Source organism: Carlito syrichta, unplaced genomic scaffold, assembly GCF_000164805.1.
Source record: "Carlito syrichta isolate Samal-C Ts95f unplaced genomic scaffold, Tarsius_syrichta-2.0.1 Scaffold303023, whole genome shotgun sequence".
NCBI classification, from domain to species: domain Eukaryota; kingdom Metazoa; phylum Chordata; class Mammalia; order Primates; family Tarsiidae; genus Carlito; species Carlito syrichta.
Genome location: NW_007247119.1, coordinates 181,455 through 200,219, shown reverse-complemented (window position 1 = coordinate 200,219; position 18,765 = coordinate 181,455). Strand labels below are relative to the sequence as shown.

The following is an 18,765-nucleotide window of genomic DNA, read 5'->3' as shown; positions in this document are numbered from 1 at the left end:
AAAGCTGTATATCTTCTTTCGAAGCTTCTCTCTATTTTTCCTTCTTTCATCCTCAGCAAAAGCAAACAAAATGGAGGTCGAGGAGGAGGGTGGAGATAAAGAAATCACGTTCGTATGCAGGGTCAATTTCTAAGCCATTTTTGACCTTTTTGGTAAAGTATTTTCCACATCTGCCAACCACACTTGTCTGCATATGGTAACAGGTAACTTTCTTGAGTACTGTATAATCTGCAAGACATAAATAACTAGGCATTGTAATTATATGGCAGTTACCATATGGTTGGAATAGTTACATGGTTATTAGTACCCCATAAAATAAGGTGATCGTGTTTTTTGTTTGTGTAATCTATCATAGGAATTTCTTCTTTCCTTGCCTTTAAATACCATACGTCATTTGGTGTGCTCTGACATTCCGTGAGTCACTGCACAGAAAGGTGTTTACTCCTCTAAGTACCAACAGATCCTTCTCTATATGAAGAAATGAATATTAAATATGAAAGGACAAGTTTTGTCCTGTATAGTTTACTTCTTGATTTAGTTCTAGTCACTCATGACTTTTAAAGAACAGTTAATATGAGGAATGAGCTTTTCGGCTGCAATATTTCTAATATGATTTTTGGAAATTTCTAAAAACCACATTATGAAATATTGGTAGTTACTGTTATCATTCTGTTTCTTTTCTTTGTTTTCTGTTCCTTTCTCCCTCTCTTTTGTGACCAGTGCTGCTTCTTACAGCTAAACTAGTATGATACAGACCTTTTGTGTTTAAAAACAAAACTCCGACATACAAAAAAGTTCCCAAATAACTTGTATTTAATTAGTATGTAATTTATTTAATTAGTTCCCTGCCTCTTTCTTTCATGGTAATTGTCTTGATTTCTAGCTCTGGTTTTAAAACAGGGAAAGTTTTAGGCCTTTCCTGGTTCAACCCCTGTTGTCCATAGCACACCTCACTGTCCCTACCAAAGAGGAGAATTGAATTTGAGATTTGATTTGATGCATTTTCGTTTTTTTCCCCCACTCTGATCCTCTTATATGGCTGCTTTGCAAGACAGTTTTGTGCAAGCAGACATGACTTAACTCCATTCCCTACATAGAGAACTATTCAACTTTACTTTTATGTGTTTTGAATACTGCCTCATGTGAGACTGTGACAGCAATAAAGTATGCATGGCCAACCTTATTTTAATAGCGAAAGAGAGCTGCTTTTAATTAATAAGTGGATCTCTTTATGTCTGGGGTTTTCGGTTTATTTTGTGGTTCTTTGGAGTTCTTCAATTATGTGGCCTAAAAGGGCTATGTTAGTGGAGACTAAATCCTTTTTGAAATCTGTCATTTACATGTTTTCTGTCTATAATCTGTTTTCAGATTACTGTCTTAGAAGGAAAAAAAAAACACAACAGCAGTAGCAGTTTTTCTCTGAAATGTTAAAATCTATAGCCCATAATTATGTATATTTTAAGTCATTAATGGAATGCAGTATCCATGTACACAAATAGAATCCTAGCCATCCCCTTCTGTTGCTCTGTCATATGGGCCCAAGTTGCTTTAAATAACCTTTATACTGTATATTCTCCTACTTGACTTTTAAACTACTAAAAAATTAATAGAACTAGTATAAAGCATCTACTAGGTATCTTCTTGAGTATTATAAAAGATGTGAAAGGCTCTTCCCCCTGGTGATGCCATTGCCATCTTGTCTGGTGTTCATCGATTTTTATTGAATTCAGTCAATTCTAGGATATCAGTGTGCACCATGACTTCTCTTCCATGCTTCCTCCCTGAAGGGTTTCTTTGCTCCAACTGGAATGCAGAACCTGACTTGGACCCTCAGTGATCCCAAATAATGTGATTCCTGGGTGGTAATACGGATGCTTTTATGATTCACATATCAGTGAATGTTTCCAATCTTGCTTATTCAGGCTTGTGATCAGTTTTTGTTAGAAGATATAGTCTATCTAATTCCGCAGAAGGGATGAGGGATATTTCATGGCATTGAAAATAATTGTCTGTAGGAGCATGAGAATTCCATAGATACAGGCACAGCTGTATTCTTGGCTGAATATTAATGGCTAGGAAATATCTGGTCTGTGGGTCATTCATTATGTTTTAATAATTCCCCCTCAAATGCTCCTTAAGCATTGAAAGGAAAAAGAGAAGATATTATCTCTTTAAAAGTCACAGGTAAAATCATGAGCGATCTGAATTTTCTTTCTTGTTCCTTGAACAGTATCTCTGAAAGCTTCCTTTGGTCAAATACAATAAATGGGAGGCTACTCTTGGAAACACTCGCTGGGTGCTGTTAAACAGTTGTCGGTAGATGGCAGTACTGTTCTACTACAACATTTTAAACCACTGCAAATGCTGCCTAACATTTCATTCCCAGTCTAATTTTGAGAATGCTTGATTAGCTACATTAAACAATGTTTGGGTGATTTTTTTTTCCCCTTTTAAACTTACAGAATTATAGCCACAGCCTGAAAGAAAACCATTACTGGTAGACAACATGATTATCAGTTGTAATTTAGTCAGTCCAACATAGAGAAGGGCATATAGATTTTTTATTATACTTGTAAAAAGTCTGTATAAATGTATAAAATGGTTAACAAGAATGATTATAATGTCTCATTTATTTTATATCAGTATATTTACTCCCTAATTTACCTAGGGTGACATCCGATTATGGTGGATCATCAGAGATGTATGTTTCTGTGCATGTGTTTATTTTTTTTTATTCCTGTAGGTCTACATGTATGCCTTGCAAATGAAATACTTTTAAATTTTAGTAAGATATCTTGATGTCTACAAGCTAGTTTGTAGACCCAAAATAGCCAATATCTTTACAATGTTTATTTATTTGGAAGTTTGGGATTAGAGCTATCCTTAGGAAAGGGTGGGTTACTGTCTTATATTAGGATTTTTGCGAGTTCCTTAGGAAACATGCAGTACAGAAAAATAGACTGCTCTTCTGTTTTTCTTTGTGCTCCAGGTTATGTTATAATAATTAACTCTCTGGGTTAAAATAACTAACAATCCATGATCATCATTTAAAACGGAACATTGCACAATTAATTGGTCTACTTAGTTGGTATGTTTTCTGAACTTTTCTTATTTTAAGATATTTTTAGGGAAGATTTCATATAGGTTGGGAAGATGAAATTTATATTTTTTTGCAAAGAAACAAAAGCATTGTGTTACTAATATTTCATTTGAGAAGAAGATAAGGCTATTTTGTTTTATGAAATACTTAGGGAGGTGAAATCTTCATTTCAAATTGAACTGAATTTTAAGAAAACTATGCCTTAACTGTTTATTTTATGTCTTCCAGTTTCTTTACTGAATTTATATCTAGAATTGCAAAATGACTGATTATAGGTTTAATCTGGCTTTTGTCTTTAAAACGTTTTTGAAAACTGGAATGTAGTGTTAATTCTTAAATTCTCTATTGCCTTTAAAAGCATTAGCAGGTAGAAAATGATAAAATATCTGGGTGCTACTGAGTAGAAGGGTTTTGTTTCAGTGATTATTTTCTGTTTCTGTTGTAGGGATATAAGCGATAGTAGTCTTAGCTACTATTCAAACTTTAAATTTGCAGCATAAGCCGCAACCTGTGATAGCTGAAGTACCTAGTTACAGCATGTAATTCCTGACAGGTTTCGCTGGTATCTTTTAAACTCACCTTCTGTGGCACAATTAATACATTTTAGAGATTCAATGCACACACATATGTATACGTATACATATCAATATGGAGACAACTATTACAGTTCCTGTAAAAGAAAATATACGGGTGGGAATTTATGCACAGCTAGTGCTGAGTATGTGAAAATTTGAGATGTAACATATTCAGCGTCTACCAGCAAAAAGAGATAAGTGTAGTAATAAATTCATAAGATGTTTGTAGTTATGTTCTTCCATCAGATACTGATAAAAGCCAAGAAGCACATGAATGAATGTTACTTTAGAAGTACACAGTGGAGTGAAATGCCCATGTGCTAAGAACTTACTATCTCCTTGGGAAGCTTGGATCACAGGGTAATGAGGATGAAACAGTGCCTCTATGGTTTGCAGTTGAAGTGGTGCTGTTGAGTGATGTATTTTGAAAGAACAGCTTAAAGTTTGGAAGGAGTAACATATTTACTGAAAAAATTCTGTCAAAGCAAATTCATACAGACTAGTATTCATTTATACCTTGTTAAATATTTGGGAGAAATCAAGATTCTTCCTATTTGACTTGCAATAGAGATCTCTGGGGCAATGTTTCTCACCAGCGAGCTATAGGATGAGGGTAGACAAAAAAATTGGCTTTGTTTCTATTTTATGCACAGCCAGACTTGCTCTTATGTTTGTAATATTTAAAGGAGTTCAATAGGAGGCCCTTGATTCTTTGATCTAATGCCACAGTGCAGTTTAATGAGAAAGGTTTTTAATATTGTGTACAATATTGAAAATTTCTGCCAGCTCAGACCAATATAATATAATGCTAGATTTACACCTTGGATCCCTTCTTTTATTTCTTGTCATGAATCCAGCCCCCAACTCCCCCACCCTCAGCTGAAACAGGTAATTACAAAGGTCCTCAGATCAATTTTTGTAAAGGGGCACCCTGACGGGTACCATGACTGAAGTGTGACATGAGCCTTTTCCAATACAATGGGTGGCCTAACATTCCTCTGGAAGCCCAAGCTCATTAAATATTCGGTTCCTTTTTTCCCCCCTCTCCCCCCTCCGCGCACTTTAGCTTGAGTCGCACTAAGTCTGGGGTTTCTTCACTGAAGACTTAGGAAAATTGCTTCGAGTTCTCAGATTGAATTTTTTATGTGTATGACTTCATGATAGCATTAGCATGTGCTTTGATCCATGTGTGAATGGCGCTGGGTCGGCGCTTATTGCCATATCCAGATGGTGTTACAGGGAACAAACAGTTGTGTTTTAGGATTTCTCAATAGACTGTCTAGACTGGCCGTGCAGCAGACAGATACAGCCACCCATCAAATTAGCGTTTGTCAGATTTATGGTAATGGTTCACCAAAGCCTTCCTGTCATTGACATTAAGATTTACGCCTCCAAAGTTATTTTGTCTTCCACAGAATATAGCTTGTGATTGCTCGGATTTAAAAAAAAAAAAAAAAAGAAGAAGAAAGTTTAAGACAGAAAAGTCTTGCTGAATGTGAGCTGTTTCTGAATGAAAAGAAAAATATAAAAGGAATTAAACAGTGGCTGCGGCTTAAGAGCTGTATTGATTAGGGAAAGACCCACTCCCCCCCAGCCCCCCCCTCAAGTGATAAGAAGGATGTTCTGTTCGGGCTGGTGTCTCCCATTTGCCCTTGTTGGAAAGAAAAACACGTATGTGGGTGACTATGGCCAGATTTTGCCCTTTCATGTTGTTACTCTGGAGTAACGTGATCTGCTGGCCCAACGCGGTGGGAATAACCTTTTGACAGGCAGTATGTCCATTCTCAGTGGAAATGTTTTCCCAAGTCTGGCCAGGCCGCCTTTGATCATACCTCCTTCCAATGTGGGGTCACAGCTACTATGCTATGCAAGAGTCACAGGTTCCTGCGAGGAAAGTGAGAGACATGAGGGTTTAAAATAAATAAATAAATATGACCCAAACCCTCTTAAGTTCTCAATCATTGATGTTGTGAAGCTGGAAGGGTGGAAACAGCTACATGAAGCATACAGGACATTTCAGGTTAAACTCGGTGGTGTCCTTTTGCAGAAATGGGTCAAGCAATGTGTTTTGCACATTTTCATCTAAAGCACTTTTGGTAGTGAGGGTCCATGCCATCATCCCAGGCATGCTGGGGCATGTCTGAAAATGTGTTTTCCTATTGTACGTTGGTACAAATGACAAATGGTGAAGAGGCTGGGGGTTGATTAAAACGCCAAGACGGCCATGGAAGACAATATACAGGGAAACGGGCTTTGCAGAGGTGAAAAGCTCCAGCATTTTTCAAAGGAAATTCTTTCATCTATCTGAGAGCGGGCATTTGGGGGAAACCCCTGCTAACCCCTTTGGTATGTCAGGATTGAGAACTGCTGCCTGTTCTATTACAGGGCAGACTCCCTGCAGAATTCTTACTCATCTCTTATCCATTCCTATGGCAGTAGCAAAGTTATGTTGGTTATTGAATAAAGTATTCTCTATTAAGTGTGCTGGAACTAAAGCCTTCCTGCTAATCTTCGGTGGTCTCTGCATCCCTGTGTGGTGGTCCCTCCCTCCTTCCTTCTCTCCTTCATTCCCTCCTTCCCTCATATCCTTCCTTCCCTCTGTCCTTTCTTTTCTTTTTTGCCCTTCCCATATGGTAATCATTTGATTACTCTAAGTGTGTTAATTTGGCTACTTTTAAAAGATTTCTTTCTCATATATGTGTTCAAATGTAGTGATAAAGTGTATTTTATCCGTTGTAACAAAAAATGATTGGTATTCAGCTAAATTAATTGTCAACAGATTGCATTTTTTTCCAAATAATAAAGTAATGGATCTTCAATTTTGTCCATTTTTAAGTATTTAAATATTGAGTTAAATGCACTCAATTAAAACAATTTTCTGCGTTAATTTATTTGCATGTGAGAGCTTTCACTTAGTTTGTGTTTTTTTTTTAGATGAATTATGACCAATTTACTGAAGAATTTGATCATCTCTCTCATATGGTTATAAAACTAGAAGATTTCTAAGAAAAATATGGGAATATTTTGGCTAAACAGAATTTTCCTCCAAAACTCCCTCTCCCTTTCCCTTCCAGCCTTTCTTCTCTTCTTCCTTCTTTCTTCCTGTTTTACTGAAACTGCTAAAAGAGTTATTTATTTGGATTCCTTTTGAAAAGCACGTTTCTTAAGGAATCTCAATGGTCTTGACTGTGTTGTGATTCATTTCCAATGCATTGTGAAGTGGATGATCATGTGAGGGGGCATCTCAAAAGTCAATCTAATTACCACCACCTTATCTTTTGCAGTGCTTATTTAGGATTGTGGCAATGGAGAGGGTTAGTGGGGAGGATCCTAAGTTAGTTGTCTAGCTAGAACAGTTACCATTTTGGACTTGAGAACTATTTTAAGTTTGTTGTAAGAAACAGTATAATTTTTACAAGACACATTTATAGTGTTTTAAAAAAGTTAACTACTCTTCTTACACGTGTGTTTTCTTGGAAAGTGGAAGGGTTGAATGGAATGCCAGTCTTTTAGCAATGTGTGAAAAGTTATTTGAGTAAAATCCTTTTTCTTCTTTAGTTTAAAACTTTATTCTCCCTGGGAATCCTCCACATTTGAGATTTGGGCTTTGCTATTTTTAAAATGAAATTTTGACTGTCTACGTTATGCTACGTTTGCTTGATCAGACAACATATTTAAAGGAATCATAAGATACTAGTGCTTTAAAGACCTTAGAGAGCATCTAATCTAATAACCTTATTTTTCCAGTTGGAGAAACAGAGGCATGTATAAGTTAAGTGTTTTGGCTAAGATCACAAAGCTGGGCTGATGGGACTGCCAGTCAGATTTCTTATCTCCCTGCCCCCCATTAAGTCACTACTTTAGGTACCTAGAGGTGGATACTTGGTTATTTTTTCCTTTACCATACATACTTAATCTTTCTCAATTTCTGTTTGACTAATTAGTTCAAAGCTAAGATAGCACGTTTTCTTTTCTGTGAGCAGATTATACCAACAGAGAAAATGTTAAAAAATTAAGTCCAATGGGACACACACTGTTGATTGTACATCCAATAATCACTTAGCCCAAAAGAACCTTGGTTTTGAGGCAGCAGTATGTCTAGTCTCAGGCTATGAATGAACCATGATTTGTCTAAACAACCCATTTTCTCAGCTTCTCATACAGCTAGGTCTGGCTATGTTTCTCAGCTCTGCCCAATGATCTTATGTCTGCTTGAGGTGCTTTTGGGAAAGGTTTTGCTTTCTTGTGGAAAGGGACAGATGTGACTGACTCAGCTTTTCTTACCCACCACCCCTTTTCCTTGTTTCCTTCTTGAACAGAGATGTGACATCTGGAGCTGCTGGAGCCTTCTTATTACCTTGGGGACAAGGCCAGCTTCTTTTTAAATAAGTCCTGTTTGTTTAAACCAGCGATGGGTATTTTGACTAAACTACTGGTTGGCAATTTGTGACCCACGGACTGATTACCCATTTTTGTCAGTGAAGTGTTATTGGAACACAGCCATGTATTGACTGTGACTACCTTCATGCCAGGACCGAGTTGAGTGATTGCAACAGAGACTATAATGGCCCACAAGCCAAAATATTTACTCTCTGGCCCTTTAAATTTGGTGATGCCTGGTTTAAACATCATAAAATGAATTTTGTGTAACTTGCAGCCGGATACATTCCTAATGGAATCAACCAATAACCAAGACTCCTAAACAGCTTACTCCCTTGGCATTTCTGCTTACTCAGATTACTCTTGTATGGTTAAGTAGGTCTCCTTCAGATGATCATATCTCTCAATTTGGACTTTGTCTACTCTTTATTTCTTTCCTGAGTTTTCTGATTATCTTTGTACTTTTTAAAAGTAGGATGAAAATGTAAAAGTGTTTCATTTATATGCTCTACTTAAAGCTGATATCAGCTCTTTGATATTCCAGTTTTTAACTGTCCAAGGAATTACTTTCTGGAGCACAGGTAAGAAAAATTGCCAGCACTTTGAGTCAATGAACAGGGTCTATTGGTGGGTCTTAAAGCCGTAATTGATAAAACAGCTCTCCAACTCCTTGTATTTTGCTCCCTTCCTCCCTATCCCTTTGAAACTTGTCCTTGGTGATCTGGTGGGATCAGGAAAAAAGCTAGCATCAGCACCCACTCTATGACAATTTGTAATACTCTGCACCCCAAACAAATCACTTGCTTGATATGGGATGATAAACTGGAAAATATTTCTGGTTCCACAGCGGCTATATATAATTGAATAGTCTGTCTTTTGAGCAATTAAAAGTTTCATTTTGTGTGATCATGCACCATCCCTTTAATGTGTGACAACAAAGATGACCTATTAAAGTATGTGTATTTTCATTATGATTGCTAAAATTATCAGATAGTAATTGTATTGGTTTGCACATTGTGTAATATCTTATTGCAGATTGGATTTTAGGAGACTGAATTAACTAAGAGTTGTCAACTGAAGTGACTTCTCTGTGCCATAGTTTTGTGTCTCAAGGGAAAGAGATTGAGCTATATGGTAGGTAAGGTCTCTTTCAATTCTATCTTGTTTATACTTATAAACATTCTTCAGGGTGGCTGGAACCCAACTGAAAATTAGTTGATTCAAATAGCAGCAGCAGCAACAACAACAAAATTTCCTTTGGAAAATCAAGGTACTTTAGTCAGAATGCCCTTGAATTTTTAAGATCCAGATTCCTCAGAGAATTGCAATGCACAGGTATCCTTCAGTGTCTGAGGAATATTCTGGGGATGGAATCTCACAGGATGAATTTGGTTTCTGTGATGGCCACTTGTAGTGCTTTAGCTTGATAATCAAATATAATATATTTCACATTTATTGTTTTGTTGAAATTATATATTTAATTCCTTCAAAACACTATCTTGAAGAACAAATTTCCAAGGAACTATTAGAAGCAAATTGGTTGGACAGTGAGAGTGGATTCCAGTAAAAATGGATAATACACATTTTTTTCATCAAAATTTTCTTGCTGTGCTTAAGAAATTATAGTTCATGAAATAGTGAATTTTAATTTGGGATTTATGGTAATGACGTCTGTGTCACAGACTCTTACTGTATATTTTGAAGTGGATACATTGAAACATGTCTTGCTTTTTAGTAAGAACTACTTAGTAATAAAGAAAACACATTTTTGTGAAATGTGCTTGATGTGCTTCTTTGCCTTTTCAGCTTGCATGGAGGACATTAAGGAATAAAAAATTGGTATTGTATTCAAGCCAAATATTAAAACTCAAATAACAAATTATCTTATTTCTACCACTTCGTCCCATTTTTTCCTTTTTTCAAAGAATTGTGTCTTCAGCTATTCTGAAAGTATTTCTAATTAGCACTCTGTATCCTCTAACTCACTGTATATCATTATATTTTGAAAAGAAAGTTGTGATGTAAGGACGAGATAGCTGTCTTACTTCTTTGAGGAAGAAAGTGGGCTTTGAGTAAATAAGAGATAAAAAATAAGAAAGGCTGCCAGTTTCAAACACCTGGAAGGATGTTGACTTTGCAATAACTTCACAAATTAGCCTCTTTATACAGCATGTCTGGCTAGTGTCTAGATACTAAAAAATGACCTTAGGTGAATGATTTTTCATCAAACATGCTTTCCACTAAAGAAGAACTCAAAATAGTCTTATAAAGATAGCGGTATCTGTGCTGTATAATACAGGCATCTATATTTTTCTAATAATATAAGGGATATAAATGTTAATATTGCATTATAGTTCTTATCTTTTGGCTTTTTTATTATTTAATTTTTATTTTTTACCAGGGTTATATGTAAGCATATTTTTAAAAGGAGCAAATTAATTTATAGAGCATATTATGAAAACCTGTAGTGACTTCCTCTTTCTTCTCTCCCTTCCAGTTTCTTCCGTAACTTATCTCTCTTTCTTTCTCCATTTTCAAAACTGTATTTACCTTTTTTTTTAACCTCCATCATTCTAGTTAATGTGCTTATATAGCTACTTCCAGATTTTTCAGTTTTAGGCACTGTCTCTTGCCTTCTGCTTTGGAAAATGAGGATTTAGCTCTTTTCTCTCCCCATTCACCCCTGACACACATCTTTACTCTCCCATCCTGCCTATATGGTTAATGTTCTAATTTTGGGTAAATCTGTGTGTTTACATTGTTATGCCTTTATAAATGCTATTCATCACTGTCATATAGTATATTACAATTACTTTTTTTTTTTTTTTTTTTGAGTTGGAGTCTCACTCTGTCGCCCAGACTGGAGTGCAGTGGCCGCTCCCGGCCACCGCAGCCTCGACCTGCTGGGCTCTGGCGATCCTTCTGCCTCAGCGTTCCGAGTAGCTGGAATTACAGGCGCGCGCTACCACACCCGGCTGATTTTTTTAAATTTATTGTAGAGATGAGGTCTCGCCAAGTTGCCCAGGCAGGTCTTGAACCCGCGGGCTCAGGCAGTCCACTCACCTCAGGCTCCCAAGGCGTGGGATTACAGGCTGAGCCACCGAGCCCGGTTTACTTTTTCTTCTTGTTCAACTTTACTTTTCCTAGCGTTAGTCATTGTCATAGTTTGTCATTTAGTTTGCTGTGTCTTCAACATTAATTCATTCTTCAACTTCTCCCCCACATTGTGTAGATCTCCTTTTAATAATTTCAAATGGGTGTGCTATAAAATAACATCCAGTTCATCTTGGTGTTATTTCTTCTGGAGTTTCTGATCTGCTCCAGTCTGGACAGATACAGGCCTGTGCATGGCTATTGTTCTAGGGTGGGGGATTCCTTCTCCTGGAAGATCCTTTCTGGCTACCAGATCTTTCGCTTTCTTAGCTTACTTACTAAGTAAGTAAGTAAGGGTGTGTTGGAGGTGAATTTTTTGAGAACTTAACTTACCAGATTCATGACTGATGGTTTAGTTAGTATAGAACTCTAGGTTGGAAATAATTTTCCTCACAATTTAGAAGATATGAGGGCATTTCTTTCTAAGCTTTTATTTAGAGCAACAATATTATTTTGTTCCTGTACCTTTGTATCTGAGGTGCTTTTTGTGGTGGTGGCAATTTTGTTTTTTTTCCTGTTTGGCAACTCCAGTCTCCTGAAATTTCATGATGTGCTTTAGTATGTGACTTTTATTATATTTATGTATATGTTTAAATTTCATTTAATTGTATAGCTCTGCTTACCCCTTGCCCCAAGTTCCTCCCCCCCACCCCACCCCTTAGGTGCCTGTCTTTCATATTAGTGGCTTTCCTTAGATGCTGGCAATTCTTGTCTGTCTACTCACATTTAAATGTGGGGCATATAAAGCTAATTCAGAGTTTTGTGTGGAAGGGTGATATTTGTCTACTGTGGGTTTCACCCCGGGGCATTTGTTTTATTGGGGAGGTCCCAATAATCGTACCTTTAGGTTTTCTCTCTTGGGCTAGTCAGATATCTGAAGAAGAATCTTTTAAGCTCCCACCTGGGGCATGTAAGCATGACCCTCAGTGGTCTGGGAAGCAAGAGGCAAAAAGAGTCTGGGGATCTCAATATTCACCATGCTAAAGTTTTACTTAATTCTCCTTTTAAGATACCCCTGCTGTAATATGTGCCCAGTGATCCTCAGTTCATAAAGTAAAGGTATAGCCCAGTAAAGGTATAGCCTTTTACCAGGGTGAGCAGGTTCAGTTGCCCAGCTATGCGAAGTGGGAGAGAAAATCTAGAATTCTTAAGTCTTTCTTTAAAGGACTTTGAACCAATTCGCCTGTTTTCAGTCCTACCTTCACCCCTGTTTATAAGGGATCTTGGGTTCCACCCATTCCTGAACTTCTTGGGAGCCAGGAGGTGGGATGGGGTGAGGGGTATGCTGTGTTAGGACTTACCTTTCCCCCACTGCTTGTTTAGACTCAGCTTCTGGTCTCCTGGATCACAGTTACCCTCCATTCTTCTGCTTTCTGGTTTCTGAAATATTGTAGTTATTGTGTCCAAGTGTGTTTGTCTTTGTATGTGTGTGTGTGTGTCTTTTAAAATAATTTTAGTACAGTTTTAGAAGTTGGAAGGGAATGACTATGTTCACCTTGCCACTTGAAGTCTTTTCTCATTTTTGTAATTATAGATTGTCCTCTCAACAGGCAGTTTGGCCAGGGTGAGCAGTGTGAGCAACTGCTTAGAACAGAAATACAGCTGAACAGAGCCATGCTCTGTCTGAATTTAGATGCTTGTGCCTTTCACGTTTTTAAGAAGAGGTAACATTGGGGGTGAAGCAAAGTGTCTCTTTTAGAGGGTTTTAAGTGCAGCTGGGCTCCTTTGTTTTAATTCTCTTGCTCTCCCAGTGCAGACAGATTCCCCACACATTTGCATACCAAAAGGAGCCATGGGAGTCAGGGGTGTGCCACATCCTGTGCTCCTACTGTCCAGTGGCTTTTGGTCCCTTTTGTGTAGTATATTCTCATCATGTGGTGTAGGGCAGCCTCTCAGGAGCAGCAAGTTTCCTCTCTCCTAGAGGAGCAAGGGTTCTCTGAAAAACGAGGTTGAGAGAGGGTAAAAGCGTCTCATGCACGGAGCTCCTTTTTCTCATTTGGAAAGGGTGGACTGGTGGGACTAGATGAGCTTTTCTGCTTCCAAATGTCTATCACTCCAGAATTTTGAAAATTTATTGTATTTCTTTTTTTTTTTTTTTGAGTTGGAGTCTGACTCTGTCACCCAGACTGGAGTGCAGTGGCCGCTTCCAGCCACCGCAGCCTCAACTTGCTGGGCTCCGGCGATCCTTCCGCCTCAGCCTTCCAAGTAGCCGGAATTACAGGCATGCGCTACCACGCCCGGCTGATTTTTTGATTTATTGTAGAGATGAGGTCTCGCTGCCCAGGCGGGTCTCGAACCCGCGGGCTCAGGCAGTCCACTCACCTCAGCCTCCCAAAGGTGCGGGATTACAGGCTGAGTCACCGAGCCCGGCTATTGTATTTCTTGATTGCTTGTTTTTCAAATATAGGCTTTTGATATTGATTATTATTATTATTTTGTATCTGAGAAATCATTAGGAAACTTGGTTAGGTGTGTTCATATGTTTGGCCGCCCTTTCCTTTTCTTGCCTCTTCCCTGATAGTTCCTTCTGACCACACTGACTTTTTTAGTTTTTATAACAAGTCCAGTTCTTTTTCTCCTCTGGACTTACACAATTGTGGTTCCTTCTCCCTGAAACATTTGTCTCCTCATTCTTTGTTAACTCCTATTCTTTTCAACTAAGATTGTTTCCCCACCCTCCTAGAAGGCTTTTCTTAATTCTCCATCTAAATTGGGTTACCTCTGTTAAACTTTCTTTTGCCTCCAGCTTTTTGAAGTATAATTGATAAACAATATGTTATACTCTTAAAAGGCACTCTGTTTTTTCCCTTCATTAGCACTGCTTTTTAAATTTTTCAATTCAGGGGGTATACATGCATGTTTGTTACATGGACATATTGTGTAGTGGTAGGGATTGGGTCTCAGATGGCCCATTCCCCAGATAGTGGGCATTGTACCCCATAGGTAATTTCTGAATCCTAACTCCCCACACACACCTCCCCTCTTATTGGTGTCCCCAGTGTCTGTTATTTACATCTTTGTGACCATTTAGCTCCCACATATGAGTAAGAACGTGCAGTGTTGTTTTCTGTTTTTGAGTCAGTTCACTTAGGGTGATACTCTCCTGCTCTATCCATGCTGCTGCAAAGGACATGATTTCATTCTTTTTTATGGCCGTGTAGTATTCCATGACCTTCATAGCACCTCTTACTGTAAGTATCGAAACATTTATTTGTGTCTCTGTTTAATATTGACTACTCCTCTAGACTATAACTTCTATGAAGGCTGAGGGCACATCTTTCTTGTTCACCATAAGTATCTACTTCCTGGCACTAATTGGTTGAATGAGGGAAGAGTACCAACTGAGAAAGTTGATCTCACCAGCATCCTTTACACGCTGCATGTTTTGGGAAGTCCTAATTATTGGATTTGAGGTGCTGGAACTGGTTTTGTACGCCTATATGCCTTACAGCTGTACATAAATTGTGTAACTACCAGAACTAAATGTAGACTTTTGGCCAGATCACTATAATTTGTTTATTACTCCTACTGTTTGGCTTCTTTTGTTTTCCTCTCCAGGTCTTTTAATTTGTATCATTAATCTAGATTTGCCAAAGGAAAAATACAAATGGTAGAAGTGGGGAGGAAGGGTCAAACCCAAGGAAGGTTGAAGCGGGAAGGGAGACAACTTAGTCTGTTGCATCAGCAGTTTTTTCAAGTATTCAGCAGTGTTCATTCTGTCCTCCATTTCCCAGAAAATTATGAATTTGAGGAAAAGAACAAGGAAGTTAGTAGTGGTCACCAAATAACTTTTAATTACTGTTTCTGGAGGGAGTCTGTGTTCTCATTATGCCTTTGACCAGAAGTTCCCAGAGGACAGGAAAATTTCAGTTACTTAACAGTTACTTAAATATGGTAATGCTCAGATAAGATTCCTTGAATGATTACGCTTATACAAGATACCAGGTTTCAGTTTCTGGTTAGGACCTAAGCATTATAATAGTTAAAGTAACAAAGCCCTTAGCTCCTGGAAGATTATATCCTGAAGTCCAAGAACTCCTCAGAAACTGTCAGATGGACCAGCCAGGAGGAAGGGCAACAATTCAGGGGCATTGGTGTTTTGGGAGCCAGGGGTATACCCTAATATTTTGTTTGTATGGAAGAAACTAAGTAGAATACCTTTTGTCCTCCTTGGGATTTCCCTAAGAGGCAGTGCAGTGCAATGGTTAATTTTTTTTGAAAGCAGATTAGACCTGTGTTCAAATCCCAGATCTTGTTAGCTGTGTAATCTTGGGCAAGTGACTTCTCTGAACTGCAGTTGCCTTCACAGTCACAGAGGCCTGATTTAAAGTTTATACCTTCCAGAGGAGTTGTGTGGATTAAATGCAGTAATCCCTCTACCTGGGCTCGGTGGCTCAGCCTGTAATCCCAGCACTTTGGGAGGCTGAGGCGAGTGGATTGCCTGAGCCTGTGGATTCGAGACCAGCCCGGGCAACTTGTCAAGACCGTCTCTACAATTAAAATAAATAAATAAATAAAAATAAATACAGTAATCCTTCCAAAGTGCTAGGAAAGTACTTCATCCAGAGTGAGAGCACTCTACACCATAGCAGTTGTTGTGATTTTGAGTCATGTGCAAGGGAATTGATAGCAAAGATGATTATTAGTAAATGGTTTTCATTTCTCCAGGTACGTCAATGAAAATTAGTGCACAAACTACATGCATACCTGGATTCTGGGTGTTAACTACTGAGTGATATGAGTTTTATTTGTTCTAAAATAAGCAGAATGCTCAGAATGGATACTTTAAGTATGGCCTTTGATCCACAATACTGGGCCAGGAGGGTAGGGGTAAACTGTAACTTTTAAGTTTTTAAATCTGTTTTTTTTTTTTTTTTGAATTGGAGTCTCACTCTGTCACCCAGACTGGAGTGCAATGGCACGCTCCCGGCCTGCTGCAGCCTTGACCTGCTGGGCTCCGGCAATCCTTCCGCGTAGCTGGAACTACTGGCATGTGTTACCACACCCGGCTATTTTTTTATTTTATTGTAGAGATGAGGTCTTGCCAAGTTGCCCAGGCGGGTCTTGAACCTGTGGGCTCAGGCAATCCACTCACCTCAGCCTCCCAAAGCACTGGGATTACAGGCTGAGCCACCGAGCCCAGCTAGGTTTTTAAATCTTAATTTGCATCTGGCACTGAAATATAAAGAGGTAGAGGAAAAAGTACAAAATTTGACTTGGAACTTTATTATATTATACAAACTTTAAAGTGTGTGCATTATGTTTAGTTTCTAGAAAGAAGATTGGGCATTAGGTAATTTGTCTGGATTTTAAGGCCACAGTCTGGAGTTAATTTAATTGCCACGGGGATTGTGGAAATTCTTATTTGTGTAGTATAGGTACAGATGAACAACTCAAAGCAAAGTACATCTGCCAAAAATCTTAGCTTATTTATGACAGTTTAAGACTAGGTTTTCAGCAGAAGTGTTGAGAGAGAAAAAAAAATGAAAGGCCTGTTCCTGAAAACAGGGGCAGTGCAGAATTCCTGCAAGTCTCCTGTGGGCGTTTCAGCAAATAGAATGGAGTCTGGCATAGATAATAGTCATATGTGATTTGTTTTTCATCATGTGTGTTCATGGCTGTGAATGGAAAAGTTCAGTCTTGCATTTTTTCTTTTCACCCTCACTGTTACTAATCTAATTATCACAGTAAACCATTTTGTGGTTTGGTTAACATTTTATAAACACAGACATTGATTTCTCTCTCAAAATGAAAATTGTGTATAACTTAACAGTATATCCGTTACCACTCAGCTTTCCAAAGTTGTCTAGGTGGCAACTTCCAGATTTTTGGATTTTACAGAACTATATTATTAAAAACAAATAAAAAGCCTTGGAGGGGTGGGCAAATGTGGGACTTTATTTTGCCAGTAAAAACATTAGAAAAACAACACTCATGGCATATCATTGAGTTCATTTATTACTTTAACATCCTCCCACCCCTGGCTGTAGGAAGATAATAGTCTTTGAATAAATAAGTCTTTTTAAATTGAATAAAGGTAGCTTTATGAGTAACAAACCCTACATTGTTGTTGTTTTTCCTCAGTTCCCTTTGGATTACTGAAAACTTTATTGACCAACAGTAGTTCACAACCAGTTCTTGGAGGACATCCATTTGTGTATGGGATGGTGATAGTTGAAGGTTCCACACATACATAAAAATACTGTCATGATTAAAATTATCTTTGAGTCTTTAAATTAGTGTTACTAAGGGAATATAGAGGCTTGTGTATGTCACATGGAGATCACAAACAAATAATTTCATAGAATTGGCTTTATGTTAATCATTGCATATTTGATCACATTTTCGTAGACTTATTATATTAGGGAATAGGAATAAGATATTATTTTTGTTTAACTTGTGCTTCAGGAAGAGAAATCAAATAGTGTTAAATAGTCGGTTCCCCAGAATCTATTCCAATGGATGATAAAGGGGAATTGTAATGGTAGGAATATTTTGTAAAAAAAAAATCGATATTCTTGGCTCTACACTATATAGTTGAGGTTTATGGTGAACTGATCAGGAGAAGTTAGATGTTACTCTGTTTGGTTTTGAAATATATTACAACTTTTTATATCCAATTGATTAGGGATAGTCTTGTTTTCTGTTGGCTGATACTAAAGCTAATATATGTCCTCTGAGGTTTATATTAGAGTGGGATATGTGTATATACCTGAGGGGTGGGTCGAATGAAGTGGGAGTGGAGTGGGATGGGACTCGCTATGGATTCAGGAGCGTAAGATGAGGCCAGTTGATGAGGAGAAAACCACCTAGGATTATTTTAAAGATGTCTGGGCAAAGTGTTCTCACAGGAGCTGAATGTCCATGGAAAATGTGGACCTTCTGAAATCATGGCAGAGAATGGAGAATTAGCATCTTAACTTTTTCTATTCTTATAATGAAAACTTGCCGCTTCTATAGGGCTTCTGGTATATTGCTTATGTTTTGGATATATTCTGATATATCAGAAATAGGTTGAGACATTTCTCCTGATTTTATTCATGAAAGGTAGTGTTTCAGTTATTAATTTGATTTTAGAAAACTTTAAAAGTAAGAACAAATAAAACAGAAATACAACATTCTCCCTTCCAAATACTTTAAGGGTAGTTACATCTAAAATGGCCTTTTGGTTGGGTGTGGTGGCTCACACCTGTAATCCCAGCACTTTGAGAGACAGAGACAAGAGGATTGCCTGAGCTCAGGAGTTTAAGACCAGCCTGAGCAACATGGTGAGACCTAGTCTCTACAATTAAAAAAAAAAAAAAATTAGCTGCCTGTGGTTCCAGCTACTTGGAAAGCTGAGGCAAAAGGATTTCCTGAGCCCAGCAGGTTGAGGCCGTGGTGGCTTTGAGCGTGCCACTACACTCCAGCCTGGGCGACTCCAACTCAATAAATAAATAAATAAAATTAAATAACCTTTTATGTAATTTAAAAGAATTGGGTTATTATTATTCCTTTTTAAAAAAAATTTTTTTTTGAGTTGGAGTCTCACTCTGTTGCCCAGACTGGAGTGCAGTG

The 18,765-nt window shown here is 37.9% G+C and overlaps 1 protein-coding gene across 1 annotated transcript in view; it reads left to right on the top strand.

Annotated features, from left to right (window-relative positions):
- The window catches only part of ARL15 (ADP ribosylation factor like GTPase 15), a 220,267-nt gene that overhangs the window by 102,571 nt on the left and 98,931 nt on the right, over positions 1 to 18,765 (top strand). The gene's annotated exons all lie outside the window — the stretch shown is intronic.